Below are 21875 nucleotides of genomic sequence, written 5' to 3'. Positions count from 1 at the left end.
TTGTCTTACATATTGTTTCTGGTAAGGATAGTTGTTTGTGGAAGGCCAGGATAAAAGGGCACAGCCAGTGAAGGTGCAAGAATAGGAATGATCACAGGAAGGAGAAGCGGAGTGCCCAAAAGGCAGAATCCGGGGCTCAGAAAAGACTGGTCACCATGAACAGATCCAAGGCCAAGGCACCACTGGAAGCTCTGAGGATCAATACTAATCAGCTGCACTGGTCGGAGGTAAAGTCTTATCTATTAACAATGTCTTTGCTACAAGTCAACCCCAGTTATCTGCTGATACTCCAGACCACCCCTCAATTTCGTCCATTTACACTTCAGTTCATTTTCCAGTATAGATGGACAATATCACAGGTCATCCTCCATTCTACCAATACTCCAGGCCACCCTCGGGCCCAGTCTGCAAATACTACAGATCACCTGTTGTCAGGACCATCAATAGGGGGTACACGCAGTACTTCCCATTTGGTCAGCAGTGGGCGCCAACAGAGTCTGCCTGTGGATACGTGGGGCTGTCTGGTCAGCTCTCCAGTGCCCCATAATTTCTAATGGCAGCCCAGCCTAGCCCTGTCATCTGTAGTCAGCCATTTTCTCCCTTTCACATCATTGGCTCAACACAGACACCAGCCAGCTGTGCAGAGACAGCGACCTGACAACTCTGGTTGTGATAAGGATATGAGAATATCTGAATCTTTCATAGGGTGGTCCATTCCTCCTCCAAGTGGGGGTCTGCACACCTGGAGGACTGTAGGTTACACTCATTAGTTCTGATAAGCCTACATTTCTGGAATGTGGACATGTGGAGATTGTATTGATACAAGGGAAACATCGGACACACTTCTATAGAGATGTAGAGATGAGACCTGAATGTATCCGAACACTCGCCATTATTCCAAATCATTTGGTGGAGAGGGGATTATGCTGTGTTTCTTTTTTCTCTGGGGTTGGGCTTGGCCCCTTAGTTACAGTGAAGGGAACTCTTAAAGCTTTAGCATACCTAGACATTTCAGACACTTTTTTATGCTCCCAACTTTGTGGGAACAGTTTGGGGATGGCCCCTTCCTGTTCCAACATGACTGCACACCAGTGCACACAGCAAGGTCCATAAAGACATGGATGAGCCAGTTTAGGGGGAAGGAACTTGACTGGCCTGCACAGAGTCCTGACCTCAACCTGATAGAACACCTTTAAGATGAATTAAAGCGCAGACTGCGAGCCAGGCCTTCTTTTCAACATCAGTGCCTGACCTCACAAATGCTCTTGTGGAAGAATGGTGAAACATTCCCATAGATACACTCCTAAACCTTGTGGACAGCTTTCCCAGAAATGTTGCAGCTGTTATAGCTGCAAAGGGGGGCCAACTCAATATTAAACCCTACGGACTAAGACTGGGATACCATTAAAGTTCATGTGCGTGTAAAGGCAGGCGTCCCAATGCTTTTGGCAGGATAGTGTGTGTGTGTATAGATATATACACACACACTCTCTATACCTTCCTGTACATCCATATACATCTCTTATATACCATCCTATTCATCCATATACCTCTCTTATATATCATCCTGTATATCCATATACCATCCATATACCATGTCATAAATAATTTTTCTTCTTCTCTGACGTGTGCTGATGAGGCTGCACTGATATGCTGTACTGATGGGCACTGATGAGGCTGTACTGATGGGCACTGATGAGGCTGCACCGAGGGGCGCTGATGAGGCTGTACTGAGGGACGCTGATGAGGCTGCACTGAGGGGCGCTGATGGGGCTGCATAGATAATCATGGCACTGACCTTGATTCTCAGTGTAAACAATGTACTTACAGCCTTGCTGGTTATCAGGTCTCCTTTTCTAACACAGACACAGCGCGTGAGCAAAGGAGAGCTGATTACCGGTAAATCTGTTTATGTGTAATCAGCTGTGATTGGACATAACAGATCCCATGGTCCTTTACTCTGATCTGGGATGAGCTGTGTCCAAAGGACACAGCGGTCGCAGAGCGTGCCTGATGTATGCCCCAGAGGGCAGGGTTCTGGGATGACATCCATGGACCCCCTCAAAGAACCGGACAGCTGCGCTATAGCCGTGTTTTGGCTGTAGCGCGGTCGGGAAGTGCTTAAACTAGATGATGATATGGTAATCCCGCGCAATTAGGAAAAATGCTAAAAGAAAGATATAATCCTGAAGTTTGCAGCCTCCTAGAATACTTCTCACCCAAGTGAGAAGTATAAAATTGAAATATTGATAGTAAAGGGTATGGGCGCTACTTCTAATATATGTTGGTATATTTAACACTGGTATGTGATGATGTATCTGTTATAGTGTTATTGGTGTGACATATGGTAAACATATAACAACACACTTATACGGCATACAATATGATATAGCTGTAAAGCAGTGCCACAAAATTATAATTTGTAAATAAATTATGTGATAATAAATCCTGTGAAAAGGTGAAATCCTTCTGTGGTATAAGAATATAATGAATAAATAAATAAATAAAGTGCTGCAGTGTCAAACCTGTAAAAAGGTGAATACCTACTGTATAGGTACAAAGTATGATAAATAAATATAGTGCTACAGTATTAGCTGTGCAGAGCTTGCTACCCCTTTACAGGGTAAAGCATTGCTATGAGTGCAATTCTTACAGGGGCACTGCATCACCGCACAGAGCACAGCCAAGTAAGAGATAAGCACAGTACCAGCGTCTCACCTATTCTTTTGGCTTCTCATATACTTGGGATATCATAAACACCTAAAAAGGATCACATACTGTTAATACTTAGATTTATTCTTTGGATTGGTTTGGCACTACAGCACCTTCAAAGAGTAATGTGGCTGACAGCTCATCTCAGCACATAATATTGGGACTTTGGACATATTTGATCTGGAGATATTTATATATATGTGTATTTATTTATATATATTTTTTTTACCTATAATACTGTAGCACTATATTTATTTATCATACTTTGTACCTATACAGTAGGTATTCACCTTTTTCACAGGTTTGACACTGCAGCACTTTATTTATTTATTTATTTATATATTTATTATATTCTTATACCACAGAAGAATTTCACCGTTTCACAGGATTTGTTATCACATAATTTATTTACATATCATAATTTTGTGGCACTGAGCACGTGAGCACTTTATAGCTATATCATATTGTATGCCATGTATGTATAAGTGTGTTGTTATATATTTACCATATGTCACACCAATAACACTATAACAGATACATCATCACATACCAGTGTTAAATATACCAACATTTAGTGCCAGTTCACATTTGTGCGGCTTGCGAGATCGCATGCAATTCGGAGAGCACTGCTCCTTCATTACATGCGATCTCGTGCGGATGCGAGTTCAGCCGTACACTTTGTATGGCTGAATTCGCACTGTATCCGCACCAAATACGCACATGAGGAATTTTTTCAGCCGCATCAGAATCGGAGCGCAGTGGTTCACACCTGTGCGATCCGATTCTGTGCGAACTGTCAGATCGCACTGCGATATGCGATCAAACTGGGGGTGTCGTTAACATTTAATTGACACCCCCTGCGTATCGCATATGGCAGTGGGAACTGCCAGATGTGCGGATGCAATGCGGGATCACGCTGCATATTCGCAGCGTTCCCGCATCGCACAAGTGTGAACCGGCACATATTAGAAGTAGCGCCCATACCCTTTACTATCAATATTTCTTAAACTAGATGGGCCTGTTTCTCTTTCCAAACTATGTAACAAAGTTTTTGTTTTTCCCCGTTCTCCGTTTGCACTGTTGTCACCCTGTGGACAGGGTAGTCTTAGATGAACATTTAATTTTAAATGGATGGTTAGTGAGAGATAAAAGATGAAAGCCCATCTCCAGCTAAAACTTGTAGCCCTCATTTTTTTATTTTAATGTAAGAGAAATTGATTTAGGAAATACAAACTATAGTCTTCCCTAGTCACCTTGGTAAATGTCTTAAAAACATATATAATTGCCCAAAAAAATAGACATCCAATAAATGTTAAAATGTTAACCAATAAAATTTATAATAACAGTGATGATAATAACAATCAATAAAAATTGAATAAATGTTAATCAATACCATTACTAAAGAAATAGAATTGAAAGATTGTGTTGAAAACAAAGTTGCAAATAAACATCCCTCCTATTTATGTTGTGTTTTTTTGAAAGGTTCCTCAACCGCCAACCATAATCCACCAGCTTTCAAAACACTTTATCTCCCACCAGCAGGGGGGGCGCTCTGCATGCCCCTAAACTGGAGCAGGCAGAATGGTGTATATGTACTTGATTTTGCCTGCACGTGCTGCCCAGCCGCAGCACATGTACTGTGGTTGGTCAGCAAGTGGTTAAAACAGTCAATGTTGATTGAGAGAGTGCAGTTCCACTTTAATGTTTTTCTGTTGCCGGAGTTGCACCCCCTCTGATCAATTTATTACTAGCTACAAGACTGAATTCACAGCTGTTTATTCTGGAGCATTGTGTTCAATTGAATGAGTCGCCATTATTTCCGAGTGCAACACGCTGCTCTGCAATGCATGTGTGTCAGAGGTGCGTTGGGTTAATGTGTTGGGTTACCATAGACCAGTGGTTCTTAACCTGGGTTCAATCGAACCCCAGGGGTTCGGTGAGTCAGTCTCCGGGGTTCGGCGGGGGGACAAAGGGGCAATTGCTCCCCCTGAGAAAATATTACTGATTGTGAGGCCGAGCGCACCCCGGGAAATCAGAGCTGCGGTCGGGACAACTCACAGCCATTACACATAGACCCTTGACACTCCGCCCCCTGTACCTCCCCCAGCAGGTTTCAAGCCTATCTCCTGCAGGCTGCTTGCTGCGTGAGTGGGCAGGATGGGGATGTACCTGACCACGGAGATCGCGCCCGCCTGGAAGAGGGAAGTGTGAGCAGCTGAGCAGAGGGAGCCGAGTGAATGTTCCTGGAGGTAGGCTCAGCTAGCTGTACATGGTGGATTAGTTTACAAGCACCTCTATGCTATGTCTGCTGAGTTACTGCAGCTTAGCATAGAGGTGCTGTTAGCTGACAGATGGAAATGCATGTCCTTTTCATTTAGCTCAATAAAGCATTGTGAATACCCCCTGGTGTGTGCCCTCCTGATACCCCATGGAATGCTCTCCCAACACCTCCCCCCAATGTGTGCCCTCCTAACACCCCATGGTATGCCCTCCAAACACCTCCCCAAAGTGTGTTCCCTCTTGACACCTCATGCTATGTCCTCCCAACCCCCCCAGTGTGTGCCCTCCTGATACCCCATGGTATGCCCTCCCAAACCCCCCCCCCCCAGTGTATGTCCTCCTGATACCCCATGGAATGCCCTCCCAACACCTCCCCCCAGTGTGTGCCCTCCTGACACCCCATGGTATGTCCTCCCAAACCCCCCCCCCCCAGTGTATGTCCTCCTGATACCCCATGGAATGCCCTCCCAACACCTCCCCCCAGTGTGTGCCCTCCTGACACCCCATGGTATGTCCTCCCAACACCTCCCCCCTCAGTGTGTGCCCTCCTGACACCCCATGTTTTAATGGTTTTGTTCTTAATGGTTTTGTTTTTTGAGATACAGTCGCCAACACTTGCAGGGAGGCCCCAGCGAGATTTGAACTCGCGACCCCTGGTTTACAAGACCAGTGCTCTAACCCCTGAGCTATGGAGCCTTTTTTTTTTTTATGGTTTTGTTCATTTTGTGCACCTATGTATAAATATATATCTAAATCTATACCTATGTTTTGAATTTGAAAAAATCATATTTTATTTTTTCAATTAAGAAGGGTTCGGTGAATGCGCATATGAAACTGGTGGGGTTCAGTACCTCCAACAAGGTTAAGAACCACTGCCATAGACAAAGGATGGCACTCCAACATGCTAATGCATGGAACGTGTGTCCACCTACATTGCGGTAATGCACATTACCACAACACTAAAATGTGATGCTTAACCTCTTGCCGACTGCCCACCACATTGTTACTGTGGCAGGGCGGCTCGGCTGCGCAAAATCGCCTAGACCTATGTGATTTTGTGCACGAGGTCTCAGTGGCGCATGCGCGCCGCCGGAGCCGCGCTCCCGCTGTGTTTGGACACAGCGGGAGGCGGGCCATGGGAAGAGTGGCGACGATTACTGCCGGTCTCTCGCGATCGTCAGAGAAACTGACAGAAGAGCAGCCTGCTTATGTAAACAAAGCAGGCGAGTCTTCTGTTAGACAGGCAGGGAGAGATCAGGAGTTTCAGCTATGCCTGTCACAGAACCTTCCCCCACGCAGTTAGTAATCACATTTAGGCATACATTAACCCCTTTGATCACCCCCGGTGTTAACCCCTTCTTTGCCAGTCTCATTTATACAGTAACAGTGTATATTATTTAGCACTGATTACTGTATTAATGTCACTGGTCCCCAAAAAGTGTCAAAAATGTCAGTAAGGGGCCCGATCTGTCCGCTGCAATGTCGCAGTCCCGCTAAAAAACGCTGATTGCCGCCATTACTAAGAAAAACAAAAAAATAAATAAAAATTCCAAAAATCTATCCAGTAGTTTGTAAACGCTATAACTAACAAACCAATTAAAATAGACTTTTTGGGATTTGTTTTTTACCAAAAATATTTAGCAGAATACAAATTGGCCTAAACTGATAAAAATAATTAGATTTTTTAAATTTTTTTTATTGGGAATGTTTTATAGCAGAAAGTAATATGTTGTTTGTTTTCAAAATTGTTGCTTTTTTCTTGTTTATAGCGCAAAATCTTAAAACCGTAGAGGTGATCAAATACCACCAAAAGAAAGCTCTATTTGTGGGGGAAAAAGGACATAATTTGTATTTGGGTACAGCGCCGCACAACCGCGCAATTTTTCATCAAAGTAACGCAGTGCTGAATCGCAAAATATGGCCTGGTCATTAAGGGGGTTAAAACCTTCCAGGGCTGAAGTGGTTAAAGTAAGGTGCGCATGGGCAGCCAGCCATCAAAATAAGAAAAACTCTAAAATGTTTCAGCAATTTGTATTGGATTTATGTTGGATACATTTGCAAATATATGTGAAGCCGCACTGCCACGTCAAGGCCCCTCTGAAAAGTGCGGTCCCTAACTCTACTCTATTGTCATTTCCAAATTGTGACATACAGAGTAACAAAAAACATTCCGAGTCTAAACTAGTTCAATCATTAAATTTAAAACAGAGGTTTTGGTTACATAGATTTGCAATCATATGTAAAATTACCTTCCATTACAGGCTGTACCAAACCTGTCTGAGAAAAATACCAGCCTCCAACCTCCCCTTATAGCTGGTCCAACACACACCTGAAAAAATACCAGCCTCCAACCTCCCCTCTTAGCCGGTCCAACACACACCTGAAAAAATACCAGCCTCCAATCTCCCCTTATAGCTGGTCCAACAAACACCTGAAAAAATACCAGCCTCCAACCTCCCCTTATAGCTGGTCTAACACACAACTGGAAAAAAAAGTACCGGCCTCCAACCTCCCCTCATAGCCGGTCCAACACACACCTGAAAAAATACCAGCCTCCAACCTCCCCTTATAGCTGGTCCAACACACACCTGAAAAAATACCAGCCTCCAACCTCCCCTTATAGCTGGTCCAACACACACCTGAAAAAATACCGGCCTCCAACCTCCCCTCATAGCCAGTCCAACACACACCTGAAAAAATACCAGCCTCCAACCTCCCCTTATAGCTGGTCCAACACACACCTGAAAAAATACCAGCCTCTTACCTCCCCTTATAGCTGGTCCAACACACACCTGAAAAAAAGTACCGGCCTCCAACCTCTCCTTATAGCCGGTCCAACACACACCTGAAAAACCAAGGGCTTCCAACCTCCCCTCATAGCTGGTCCAACACACATTTGCAATAATAAATTATACCACACAACACACCACAAAACACACAGCACACCACTAAACTAACCACACAGCACACCACTAAACTAATCACACAGCACACCACTAAACTAATTACACAGCACACCACTAAACTAATCACACAGCACACTACTAAACTAATCACACAGCACACCACTAAACTTACCACACACACACAAACACACACACACACACACACACACACACACATACATTTGCAATAGCGGTCTCCATTTTTTGAGCCAGATTATTCTGACACAATCACAGGTCAGGCTCTGAGACCAGTAGCTATAGCAGTAGTTGGACTCCCACCATACAGCAGGATAGGTATAGAAGCAGGTCACCCTGGCAGATGACATGGGTTCACCTGAGGTACGAAGTGTAAGTACTAACTGGTGTTCACCAGAGCTCCTGATGGTGGAGATGGAGTTTGCTGCTTTTTAGTACCAGGTCGCTGTCCTCAGGATTGCCCCACCAGGAGGTGAGCAAGCCAGGGTCCAGTAGCATATATAGGATATATAGAAGGTAATGATCAAACAGAGCTGTAGTTGGTAAACAAGCTCAGCGAGAATAGTCGTTTTCCAGATACAACAAAGGTCCCAGGTTCAAGTTCAGGCCCTGACACCTAGTTTAAAATTTCTTCCAACGTTTTGGCCATCTTCACTCCCAAAAAAGCTGCACCCCTCACATTTAAGTGCATTCCATCGATGCCATAGAGATGGTAATTGACTGAAAAGTCAGCCCAGTTCTCCATGAAGCCAAACCCCTCCTCCCTGCACCAGTTCCTCAGCCACTTATTAAGCTCCCGAAGCTCCTGCTGCCTCTCTGGTGTGGTTCGAGGTACAGGCAGTATTTCTGAAAATACTGCCTTGGAGATCCTTTTCTTCAATATAGCTCCTAAGTCTCTGAAATCACTTGTTAGGGCGTTCCATCTTCCTCTAACTTTGTCATTAGTACCAATATGTACCATGACAGCTGGGTCCTCCCCAGCCCCATCCAACAATCTGTCCATGCAGTCTACAATGTCCCGAACTCGAGAGCCTGGTAAACAACATACTGTTCGGCGAGAACGGTCATTGTGACAGATTGCCCTCTCAGTTCCTCTAATAATTGAATCCCCTACCACCAAAATCTGCCTATTCTTTCCTGTATCCTTGCCCCCATCTTTACTGGAGGAGTTGTTCCCATGGTTCCTCTGGTATTTTGGTGGAGTCTCAACTTGAAGTTCTTCCAGCTTTTTGGTCATCTTCTCTCCCAATAGAGCAGCACCTTCCTCGTTTAAGTGCAGTCCATCCCTGGTATAGAGCCAGTAACGGTATGAAAAGTCAGCCCAGTTTTCCAGAAACCCAAATCCTTCTTTCCTGCACCAGTTCCTCAGCCACTTGTTAAGTGCCCCAAGCTCTTGCTGCCTCTCTGGTGTGGCTCCAGGTACAGGCAGCATTTCTGAAAATACTGCCTTGGAGGTCCTTTTTTTCAATATAGTCCCTAAGTCTCTGAAATCATTTTGTAGGGCGTTCCATCTTCCTCTAACATTGTCGTTAGTACCAATATGTACCATGACAGCTGGGTCCTCCCCAGCCCCATCCAACAATCTGTCCATGCAATCTACAATGTCCCGAACCCTAGCGCCCGGTAAACAACATACTGTTCGGCGATAGCGGTCTTTGTGACAGATTGCCCTTTCTATCCTTCTAATGATTGAGTCCCCTACCACAAGTATCTGCCGATCCTTTATTGTAACTGTGGCCCCAACTTCACTTGAGGAGATGTTCCCCTGGCATTTTGGTGAAGTCTCAACATGAACATCACATTCTGGTGGAGTCGCAATGTGAATGTCGCATGCAGGTGGAGTCACAATGTGAACATCGGATTGTGGTAGAGTCTCATTGAGAAAGTTGCATTCTTTTGGAGTCTCAACGGGAACTTCACATTCTGTCTGCGTCTCAACAGGAACATCACAATTTGTCGTAGTCTCAGTGGGAACGTCACAATCTACCGGATTCACAGTGGGAATGTCACAATCTGATGGAGTCTTAGTGGGAACTTCACATTCTTCCGAAGTCTCAATGGGAACTTCAGATTCTGACGGTGTCTGATTAGGAATGTCGCATTCTTCTGGAGTCTCAGCGGGAATGTCGCATTCTACCGGAGTCTCAGCGGTAATGTCACATACTGTTGAGGTCTCAATGGGAATGTCACATTCTGCTGGAGTCTCAACGAGATCCTCACATACTGCTGCAGTCCTAGTGGGAATGTCACAATCTGCTGGAGTGTCAGCAGGAATGTCACATTCTGCCAGAGCCTCCACGGGACTGTTATATTCTGGAAAAGTATCAACGTGAATAACACATTTTGGTGAATTCAACATTTTTTCCAACTTTTTGGCCATTTTCTTTCCTAACAGAGCTGCACCCTGTTCATTTAAGTGAAATCCGTCCCTGCTGTAGAGCAGGTAATAATTAATTGAAAAGTCAGTCCAGTTCTCCATGAAGCCAAAACCCTCCTTCTTGGACCAGTTCTTCAGCCACCTGTTAAGCTCCTTGAGCTCCTGCTGCCTCCTTGTTGTGGCTCGAGGTACAGGCAGTATTTCTGAAAATACTGCCTTGGTGGTCCTTCTCTTCAATATAGCCCCTAAGGCCCTAAAATCATTTTGTAGGACACTCCATCTTCTAATGTTGTCGTTGGTGCCAATATGTACCATGACAGCTGGGTCCTCCCCAGCCCCATCCAACAATTTGTCCATCTGTTCTGCAATGTCCCGAACCCGTGCACCTGGGAAATAACATACTGTTCGTTGATCACGGTCTTTCTGGCAGATTGCCCTCTCTGTCCCTTTAATAACTGAATCCCCTACCACCAGTATCTGCGGATCCTTTTCTTTAAGCTTGCCACCATCTTCACTAGGGGAGGTGATCCCATGGCTCCTCTGGTATTTTGGAGGTTTCTCAACATGAACGTCACATTGTGCTACAGCCTCAACGTGAACATCACATTCTGGTGGTGTTTCAAAGTGAATGTCACATTCTGGTGAAGTTTCAATGTGAACATGACATTCTGGTGGATTATTTTCGTGAACATCACATTCTTCCCGAGTGTCAGCGGGAACATCACATTCTTCCGCAGTGTATGCGGGAACATCACATTCTGCCGGGGTCTCAGCGGGAAGGTCACATTCTGCCAAAGTCTCAGCGGGAAGGTCACATTCTGGAGGAGACTCATTGTGAACATCACATTCTGGAGGAATACCATTGTGAACGTCACATTCTGGAGATGTCTCAGTGTAAATGTCACATTGTTTTGGAGTCTCAATGTGATCATCCCATTCTTCCGGAGTGTCAGCGGGAACATCACTTTCTTCCGAAGTGTATGCAGGAACATCACATTTTGCCGGTGTCTCAGCGGGAATATCAAATTCTGCCCAAGTCTCAACGGGAACATCACATTCTGGAGGAGACTCATCGTGATGGTGAAATTCTGGAGAAGTCTCAATCTGAACGTCACATTCTTGAGAAGTCTCATTCTCAACATCACATTCTGGAGGAGTACCATTGTAAATGTCCCATTCTGGAGCTGTCTCAATGTCAATGTCATATTGTGATGAAGTTTCAACATGAACGTCTCTTTCTTCTGGAGTCTCGGGAACGTCACATTCTGTTGAAGTCACAACAGGTATGTCACATTCTGCCTGAGTCTCAGTGGGAATGCCACATTCTGCTGAAGTCTCAACAGGAACGTCACATTCTTCTGGCGTCTCAATGTGTACATCACATTTTGCTTGGCCGTCAATGTGGATGTCACGGTGTTGCTCACTGGGGCAGGCCTGTTGCATGGGCTCTGTCTGCAATAAATTTCCGCCTTCATCTGCAATAGAAAAGAAAAATCAGATTTAGCACCGTCGTCTACATTTCATATATATTTTCTTCCTACATCATCAAATTATACAGAGAAAAATTCAGTGCCAGGAACAATAAATAAACCCAAAATGACAGGGACACAGGAATGACTATTGTTGGCCTTCGTATAAAAATGCTGGTTGCCTGGCAGTTATGCCAACTTACTAAATTTCAGTGACTCGGGAAGCTGGTAACAAGTATTTTTAGTGGTGTGATAATGCACTTTCATGTTTAAATGAGTCGGTGGGTAACAAAAGAAGTTGCAACAGGAGGTATTGGTGTCACTTGCTTGGCTTTGCATTGTGGCAGGGGTTTGTGAATCATAAGACCAGCTAAGCAGAGGCTTTGTTAACTGTCAGTTTTGCCCAGAAAGCTTATCATTTATCAGCCCTGAGATCAGACAGGAGACGGGTCACTCGCTAAGGGGGTCATACACCAGCCTGACATCAGCTGATATGTTTGCATTGGCCGAGAGAGAAAACAAGTGACTAATGTAGTAGGAATATTAATGTATGGTTTTCCTATATTCTTATCATTGTTTTATAGATTTCCATACTGTACCTTCAATTGCTATATGTTTGTTATGCTTAACCCCCCCCCCCTTTGACACAGTCTTACCCTGGTAGGGGGAAGGCAGGGGGGGACCAGCCAATCACAGGACTGATTCTGTCATATGAGGGGCGGTTTATGAAATCAGTGGGCCTGTGTGCAAAATCATAGGTTGGGCCGGCTGCTTAATTAAAAAAAAAAAAAAAAAGTGGTGTCGTTAGTGTGGCACAGTGAAGAGTTTAAGCATGGTGTTCATTGTGCAGGGGTGTTGCTAGGATGGTAAGGAACCTGGGGCACCTTTGGGCACACCAAGTAGAAGAATAATGCGGTTCACGTAGCATGCCATGGTGAACAGTGGGTGTGGCCAATTATGTTAATGGTGGGAGGGACTTAAAGGGGTGGTTAAACAAAACAGAACATGCAGCATGAACATGTGAGTCCCACAGACATACAGTATCTCACAAAAGTGAGTACACCCCTCACATTTTCGTAAATATTTTATTATATCTTTTCATGTGACAACACTGAAGAAATTAAACTTTGCTACAATATAAAGTAGTGAGTGTACAGCTTGTTTAACAGTGCAAATTTGCGGTCCCCTGAAAATAACTCAACACACAGCCTCTAATGTCTAAACTGCTGGCAACAAAAGTGAGTATACCTCTAAGTGAACATGCCCAATTGGGCCCAAAGTGTCAATATTTTGTGTGGCCACCATTGTTTTCCAGTACTACCTTAACCCTCTTGTTGCCACTGGAGTCCTTCCACTCCTCCATGACAACATCGCAGAGCTGGTGGATTTTAGAGACCTTGCGCTCCTCCACTTTCCGCTGGAGAATGCCCCACAGATGCTTAATAGGGTTTAGGTCTGGAGACATGCTTAGCCAGTCCATCACCTTTACCCTCAGCTTCTTTAGAAAGGCAGTGGTCGTCTTGGAGGTGTGTTTGAGGTCAATATCATGTTGGAATACTGCCCTGCGGCCCAGTCCCAGAAGGGAGGGGGATCATGCTCTGCTTCAGTATGTCACAGGCAAATTTTATGCTAAGGGTCACGCTGATGGGCATAATTAATGCTAAGGGTCATGCTGATGCGCATATTTTATGCTAAGGGTCACGCTGATGGGCATATTTTACGCTAAGGGTCACTGTGATGGGCATATGTTATGTTAAGGATCATGCTAATGGGCACATTTTACGTTAAAGGGCACTCTAATGGGCATATTTTATGTTAGGGGCACTCTAATGGGCATATTTTATGTTAAGGGGCACGCTAATGGGCATATTTTATGTTAAGAGTAACGCTGATGGACACGTTTTGTTTTGCCCATCAGCAGCATTCTCCTTAACATAAAAAGTGCCCATCAGAGTGCCCCTTAACATAAAATGTGCCCATCAGCGTGAACCTTAACATAAAATGTGCCCATCAGAGTGCCCCCTAACATAAAATGTGCCCATCACCGTGACCCTTAACATAAAATAAGGGGAACGCTGATGGGCATATTTTATGTTAAGGGGCACTCTACTGGGCATATTTTATGTTAATAGCAACGCTGATGGACACGTTTTGTTTTGCCCATCAGCAGTGTGCCCCTTAACATATAATGTGCCCATCAGAGTGCCCCCTAACATAAAATGTGCCCATTAGCGTGCCCCTTATGTTATGTTAAGGGTCACGCTGATGGGCATATTCTATGTTAAGCGTCACGCTGATGGGCACATTTTATGTTAAGGGGCACTCTAATGGGAATATTTTATGTTAAGAGCAACGCTGATGGACACATTTTGTTTTGCCCATCTTTCTGAGTCATAGCACAGACTTGAGATTCGGACCTCGGCCCAAAGAAAATTTTAGCGAATGGACCTCCTTATATGAACGGGCATCACTAAATGGCGGCCCACGGTGCGCGTCCGGCCCAAGCTACTGTTCTATCTGGAGCGCTGTGACCGCGTCATTTAGCTAATGCTTTTGTTTCCCACCCTCCACCGCTGTCGTTACAGAGCAGAGGGGGACGGTGGGAGGAGGGACAATTCTGAACCGGGGGCGGGACCAGCACTGCCTGGAGCCAGCTGCCTGAATTAACTTTTCACATTAACCAGGAGATGATTGGCTGCTGTAGCGGGAATGTAAAGGGGGCGGGGGGATGTGAAGAGGGCAGTGCTGTCGGGCAAATGTGAAGGGGCAGTGCTGTGTGGGGATATGAAGAGGGTTTCCCTTTGGGGGGGATGTGAAGGGGGCAGTGCTGTGGGGGCGAGGGGGTGAAGGGGGCAGTGCTGTGGGGGGATATGAAGAGGGTTTTAACTGAGTATCAGTAACGAGTCACATGACACCAGGGAGGGAAAATGGCTAATTGGGCCCAATTTAGACATTTTCACCTAGGGGGTGTACTCACTTTTGTTGCCAGCGGTTTAGACATTAATGGCTGTGAGTTATTATAAGGGGACAGCAAATTTACACTGTTATACAAGCTGTACACTCACTACTTTACATTGTAGCAAGGTGTCATTTCTTCAGATTGTTTTCATCACATGAAAAGATAGAATAACAGGTTTTACAAAAAATGTGAGGGGTGTACTTACTTTTGTGAGATACTGTATAAAACTCATCACAATTATTTAAAATAAAAATGATAATTATTTAAAAAATAAAAATAAAACTCTTCCATTGTGTCTGATTTTGTGTACATTGAAAATAAATAGAGAGCTAACACTTAGGTCCGGTTCACACTTATGCGATGCGGGAAGGCTGCGAATTCGCAGCCTGTTCCCGCATCGCACACGCACCCCCGGCAGTTCACACTGCCATATGCGATACGCTGGGGGTGTCAATGTAATCTTAACGACACCCCCAGTTTGATCGCATATCGCAGTGCGATCTTGCAGTTCGCACAGGATCGGATCGCACAAGTGTGAACCGCTGTGCGATCCGATCCTGATGCGGCTGCAAAAAAGGGTCCTGTGCGTGTTTGCTGTGGGTGCGGTGCGAATTTAGCCATACAAAGTGTATGGCTAAACTCGCACCGCACAGCCGATTGCATGTAATGAAGGAGCAGTGCGCTCCGACATTACATGCGAACCCCGCACTCGCATAAGTGTGAACCGGGGCTCAATCTGAGCCGACCATAAAGGATTCCTTCACCTTTTAGCTAAGAATAATAAATGGCAATTTTTAGCAGTTAAAAAAATGTACATTTACTTTTTTTTTTGTTTCAGGAGCCTGTAAAGCATTGCACCTGAGATTAGCAGATCCCTGGTACCATGCAGGTCTCCTTCACACTGACAGTTTAAAAAAAAAAATCAGTTGGCAGCTAACAGGTGTAGAGAGAGAGTTGAGGGGGGGGGGAGTGAAAGATCCAAGATTTACAGTTTGTTTCTCTTGATTAATAAATCTGCAGATTGCTGTTTACAAGACAAAAGCCAGCAATGTTCATGGCAATCCCTATACAGGTGTACATATGGGGGCGGGGGGTGACCTGTCATCAATATCCATGGCAATCCCTATACAGGTGTACATATGGGGGGAGGGGGGTGACCTGTCATCAATATCCATGGCAATCCCTATACAGGTGTACATATGGGGGAGGGGGGTGACCTGTCATCAATATTCATGGCAATCCCTATACAGGTGTACATATGGGGGAGGGGGGTGACCTGTCATCAATATTCATGGCAATCCCTATACAGGTGTACATATGGGGGAGGGGGGTGACCTGTCATCAATAGCCATGGCAATCCCTATACAGGTGTACATATGGGGGAGGGGGGTGACCTGTCATCAATATTCATGGCAATCCCTATACAGGTGTACATATGGGGGAGGGGGGTGACCTGTCATCAATATCCATGGCAATCCCTATACAGGTGTACATATGGGAGGGGGGCTGTCATCAATATCCATGGCAATCCCTATACAGGTGTACATATGGGGGAGGGGGGTGACCTGTCATCAATATTCATGGTAATCCCTATACAAGTGTACATATGGGGGAGGGGGGTGACCTGTCATCAATATCCATGGCAATCCCTATACAGGTGTACATATGGGGGGAGGGGGGTGACCTGTCATCAATATCCATGGCAATCCCTATACAGGTGTACATATGGGGGAGGGGGGTGACCTGTCATCAATATCCATGGCAATCCCTATACAGGTGTACATATGGGGGAGGGGGGTGACCTGTCATCAATAGGAAAGAAGGATCCAATAAAAGGGTGTCAGTTATCTTGTATCTATCAATATCCACAATACTTACCAATCCCAGTGTCTGTATTTCGGTGAGGTCCATCGGCTTTACGGCCGGAACCAATAGATCTAACAACGGCTCTGAAGCAGCCGCGCACAAAAGCCCGAGCCTTCTTCATTTTGGTGGGCTTCTTGGTTGGAGTATCTGCAGGCTGGTCACTGATAGCTCCTTCCATAGCTGCTCTTCCTATGGTGGGTTTCTCTTTGGTGTTTTTCAGAGAAACAATCTGTTTACATTTAAATTGGTTCATTATTAAGAATAATGAAACACGCTTTAAACGTACAACAATGAAATCACAATGAAATTGAATTCAAATGAAATCAAATCCAATGAAATCGCAAGAAATATCTCAGCTGAATCAGCAGAGATATAGACAGGTCTTCACTGGTCAGCAAACACTTGTCTACAGAACATTCTCTGCTGCAGCAGCTCTTTATATAGGCTGAGCTCTGAGGTCTGGTCATGTGACCTCATGATGACTCAGCAAAAAAATAACTGCCGATTTTTCTTAAAGGAGCCTCGTCCTTGTTTGTGAGCTGTGTGAATTCAGCCTGTAGGCTCAGTATACAGATCTAATAGGGATACGGCTCCTGTAATAACATGTTTTTCTGGAAGTGACAGTTATTTTGATTGAGATTTAACCCTTACAGTCCCATGGCTGAAATAAAGGTCTGTATTCCTATAACACAGTGAATAGAGCCTTATAAATCCTCCCTAGAATCAAAATCAAAATCAAATATTCTCATTTCTTTCCCGCTTCTCTTTTATTTGATCATTCTTACAAACCAATTATTTTCCATTTTAACCCTTTACATGTCAATCCATTTTTTCCCCTTTCATTTTTTAACCCTTTCACTACCAAACTATATATTTCATTTATTTTTTAAACCTTTAACTGTAAAACCAATGCCTTCCCCCTTTTTCGTTTATTAACCCTTTCACTGCCAAATCTTTTTTTTTTTTTTTCATTTCTTGCCCATATGTTAAAATATAAATAAAGGAAAATGTTTTTATTTTTAGTTTTGCATGGAGTGGAGAGGGATTAGAACACCTGTTAGGTTTTTATCGCTGTGTGTGCCCCCTTTAGGGATATTCACCCTATTTGTGTTTCATGTTTACCCTTATCACCCAAAGTGAAAGAAAATTCTAATATATTTGGGTTGTCACTAGAAGCAGAATTAGCTGGGAAATCTTCCAATGGGGACACTAGTTCTGGTGACACCCTGGGATTATGTAATTTTGGGGGATTTCTCTAACTTATGTTTTTGGCTATGGGACAGGAAGTGAAGGGAAATCTCTCCAATGGGGACACAGATGGCAAAGTAACCCTGACATAGGTTTTATCCCTCCCTTACACTATTCTAAATGGGAAAAAAATTGTCTTTAGTTCTATTTCAACTTTTAACTTGTATGTGGGGGATGATGAGGAGTCTGAAAGAGGGGGCTTACACATGGGGCTCAGTGGGGGTGTAGTGTCTGTAGACACGAGCATCTGCTACTTTCAGAGAGGGGGAGGGGTAAGTGCTCAGATAGTCATTTTAAGGGTCATTTTAACCCCTTCACTGTTTATGTATTTTCATTTTTTCACGTGTGCTAACTGCTCATTTCTGACTTCAAAGCATTCCATAGTTTGTGAAATGATGAAGGCCCCAGTCACACCTCTGACATACACCTGTATGGGAAACACCCATTTTTTCAAGCGTTTTTTTTTTTTTTTTTTACCCAACAAGCATAGAGCAGTCTACTGATTTCAAAGTGGCTGCCCTATGTGCGACAAACATGGCAAAGTAGCGCATGGCATGTTCCGGGTCACTTTTTTTTATTGTTCTCGATGTATTGTTCTCAGCGATACCTCACATGTGTGGTTTGAATTCTCTTCTGCGCGTGAGTACTGAGGGATCCAGGCACTAAAGGATTTTTTTCCCTTATCTATTTTATTCTTTATTTTACACTGTCCCTTTCATTTTTGTCACTTTTATTCCTATTACAAGGAATGTAGATATCGCTCGTAATAGAATACAAGGATAAATAAGGATGACAGGTCCTCTTTTTGGGGAGCTCTAGGGTCAAAAAGACCCCAAATCTCTTCTTTACCTTTAACCACTTCCCCCAAATGTACGTACCCGTACGTCCTCGGGTTTATACTGGGATGGTGGGTGCACCTACAGGCATCATCTCTGTATCATTGTTTTCAGCCAGCAAATTCTCTACAAGGTAGAAGTGATCTGAGGGTCCAATTAGCTACTTGAACCTCGATCACTTATAGGGGTGGTGGAAGGGGGTCCCACTCCTCTCCCCCGCCCCCGTCTCTCCAGTCCCATCGCAGAGGCTAGGAGCGATGCGGTCGGCGGCGATGGCTGTCCTGTACAGAGAGAGAGAAACTGACGTCATTCCCCTCTCTCTGTAACCCTGGAAACCGGGAGCCACAAGTATTCATCACTTCCTGGTTCCGCCCCCTTTGTTTACCTGTCTACCAATGGCCGGAGAAGCAGCTGATCGGACCGATCTCAGTCTGATTGGCTGCATTGGGGGCCAGAGGAGAGATTTGGGGTCTAATAGATCCCAAATCTCTCCATAAAGAGGACCTGTCACAGCCCATGCTGTCACAGGAGATGTTGTTCATCCCTTGTGATAGCAATGAAGTTATTACAAAAAACAAATAAATAAATAAATAAATAAATAAAAAAGTGTAAAAAATATATATATTTTTAAAAATAAAATAAATAATAAAAAAATGAATAAAGCTCCCCCGTCCCACCGTGCTTACACAGAAATGCGAAGTAATACGTTACTCCTGCACACATATGTAAATGGTGATTTTCGACTCCCTTGCTCCACCTCCTGCACAGGCTCATAGGTTCATAAAGCCTTCACTAACATGGTGGACCACCACAGGTCCTGGTCCTGTGAGCAGCAGTCATTGGTTGCTAGGGATGCCGGCATCCCTAGCAACCAATGACTTCACATGCATGCTGTGTGCACGTTTCTCCTGCTAGTTCCTACCTCCTTCCTGTCAGGCTATAGGGATTTCTCCTACAGTTACACTAAGCACTGTGATGGGGCAACTGATCTATGGGGGTACTTGGATGGGGGCAACTAATTCATCGGGACACAGTGATGGGGGGGCAACTCATCTATGGGGGTACTCTGATGGGCGGCAACTGATCTACAGGGACACTATGATGAAGCAACTAATCAATGGGGACACTGTGATGGGGGCAACTAATCTATGGGGGAAACTTTGATAGGGCAACTGATCTATGGGGACATTGTGATGAGGGCAACTACTCTATGGGGGCAATGTGATTGGGGCAAGTAATCTATGGGGAGACTGTGATGGGGCAACTAATGTATATATGTACTCTGATGGGGCAACAAATTGATGGGGGTACTGTGATGGGGCAACTGATTTGTCAGTACAACTTATCTTATTGGGGCACTGTGATGAGGGCAACTAATCTATATATACTATATTGTCAAACGTTTTGGGACACATGACTTTACACACATATGAATTTTAATTTCATCCCAGTCTTTGGATGACCGAGTTTGGGGTGGAGGAATATGACTGGTCTGCAGAGTCCTGACCTCAACCCGATAGAACCCCTTTTGGATGAATTGAAGCGGAAACTGGGAGCCAGGCCTTTTCATTCAACATCAATGCCTGACCTCACAAATGCTCTTGTGGAAGAATGGTCAAACATTCCCATAGACACACTCCTAAACCCTGTGGACAGCCTTCCCAGAAGAGTTGAAGCTGTAATAGCTGCAAAGGGTGGGCCAACTCGATATTGAACCCTATGGACTAAGACTGGGATGCCATTAAATTTCATGTGCGTGTTTAGGCAGGTGTCCCAATACTTTTGACAATATAGTGTATGTACTCTGATGGATAATCTAAGGCTGCAACTAATCTAAGGGGACATTCTGATGGGATAACTGATCTATGGGAGCACTGTGATGGAGCAAGTGATTTGTGAAGGCACTCTGATGAGGGAAACTGATCTATGGGAGTATTTTGATGGGGCAACTGATCTATGGGGGTACTCTGATTGGGGTTCCTGATATAAGGGGGCACTGTGAAGAAGAACACCTGATGTAAGGGGGCACAGTGATGGGGGTAACTGATCTATGGGGATGCTCTGTTTGGGATAAACAATGTATGAAGGTATTCTGATGAGGCCCCTGCTTTACGGGTGTACATAAGATGGGAACACCTTATGTAATGAGGCAGCTAGTCTATGGGGAGGCTGTATTACGGGGGTACCTCTATGGGGTATTGATATATGGGGGCACATTGAAGGGGGCAATTGATACATGAAGATATTTTCTGATTGGGGTATGGATTTCTAGGGGTAATTTGATGGGGACATCTGATGTAAGAGGGCACTGTTATGGGAACACTTGATGTAAGGGGGCACTGGTATGGGGACACCTGATGTGTGGGGGCACTGGTATGGGGACAACTGATGTAAAGGGGCACCAGATGTAAGTTGGCACTGTTATGGGAACACCTAATGTAAGGGGGCACTGTTATGGGAACACCTCATGTAAGGGGGCACTGTTATGGGGACACCTGATGTAAGAGGGAACTGTTATGGGGACACCTGATGTAAGAGGGCACTGTTATGGGGACACCTGACTTAAGAGGGCACTGTTATGGGGACCCCTGATGTAAGGGGGCACTGTTATGGGGACACCTGATGTAAGATGGCACTGTTATGGGAACACCTGATGTAAAAGGGCACTGTTATGGGGACACCTGATGTAAAGGAAAAGGGGCACTGTTATGGGGACACCTGATGTAAGAGGGCACTGTTATGGGGACACCTGATGTAAGGGGGCACTGTTATGGGGACACCTGATGTAAAAGAAAAGAGGCACTGTTATGGAGACACCCGATGTAAGAGGGCACTGTTATGGGGACACCTCACATAAGGTAGCACTGTTATGGGGACGCTGGATGTAAGGGGACAGTCTTAAGGGGACACCTGTAATAAAGGGGTACCTTGATTGGGGTAACTGATCTAAGGTAATATTCTGATGGGGGCATCTAATATGTGGTGGCAACTGATATGTGAAGGTACTCTGATTGGGGTTCCCAATTTATGGGGAACACAAATGGAGGCACCTGATGTGAAGTGGTTCTATTTTCTTTAACTTGAAAAATGGATATGATTGGCCTACTTTTATGTTTTATAAAAGAGTTTTTTCTTTTCTTACATCTTGTTTCTGGTAAGGATAGTTGTTTGTGGAAGGCCAGGATAAAAGGGCACAGCCAGTGAAGG

At 44.7% G+C, this 21875-nt stretch overlaps 1 long non-coding RNA gene across 1 annotated transcript in view; it reads right to left on the bottom strand.

The window, feature by feature from the left end:
• Positions 1-21875, bottom strand: part of LOC309546944 — a 397029-nt gene that overhangs the window by 98217 nt on the left and 276937 nt on the right. The gene's annotated exons all lie outside the window — the stretch shown is intronic.

This window comes from Pelophylax lessonae, assembly GCF_965119305.1.
Source record: "Pelophylax lessonae genome assembly, chromosome: 2".
In the NCBI taxonomy this organism is placed as follows: Eukaryota; Metazoa; Chordata; class Amphibia; order Anura; family Ranidae; genus Pelophylax; species Pelophylax lessonae.
The sequence above is the reverse complement of the archived record's forward strand: the minus strand, read 5'-3'. Positions and strand labels throughout refer to the sequence as shown.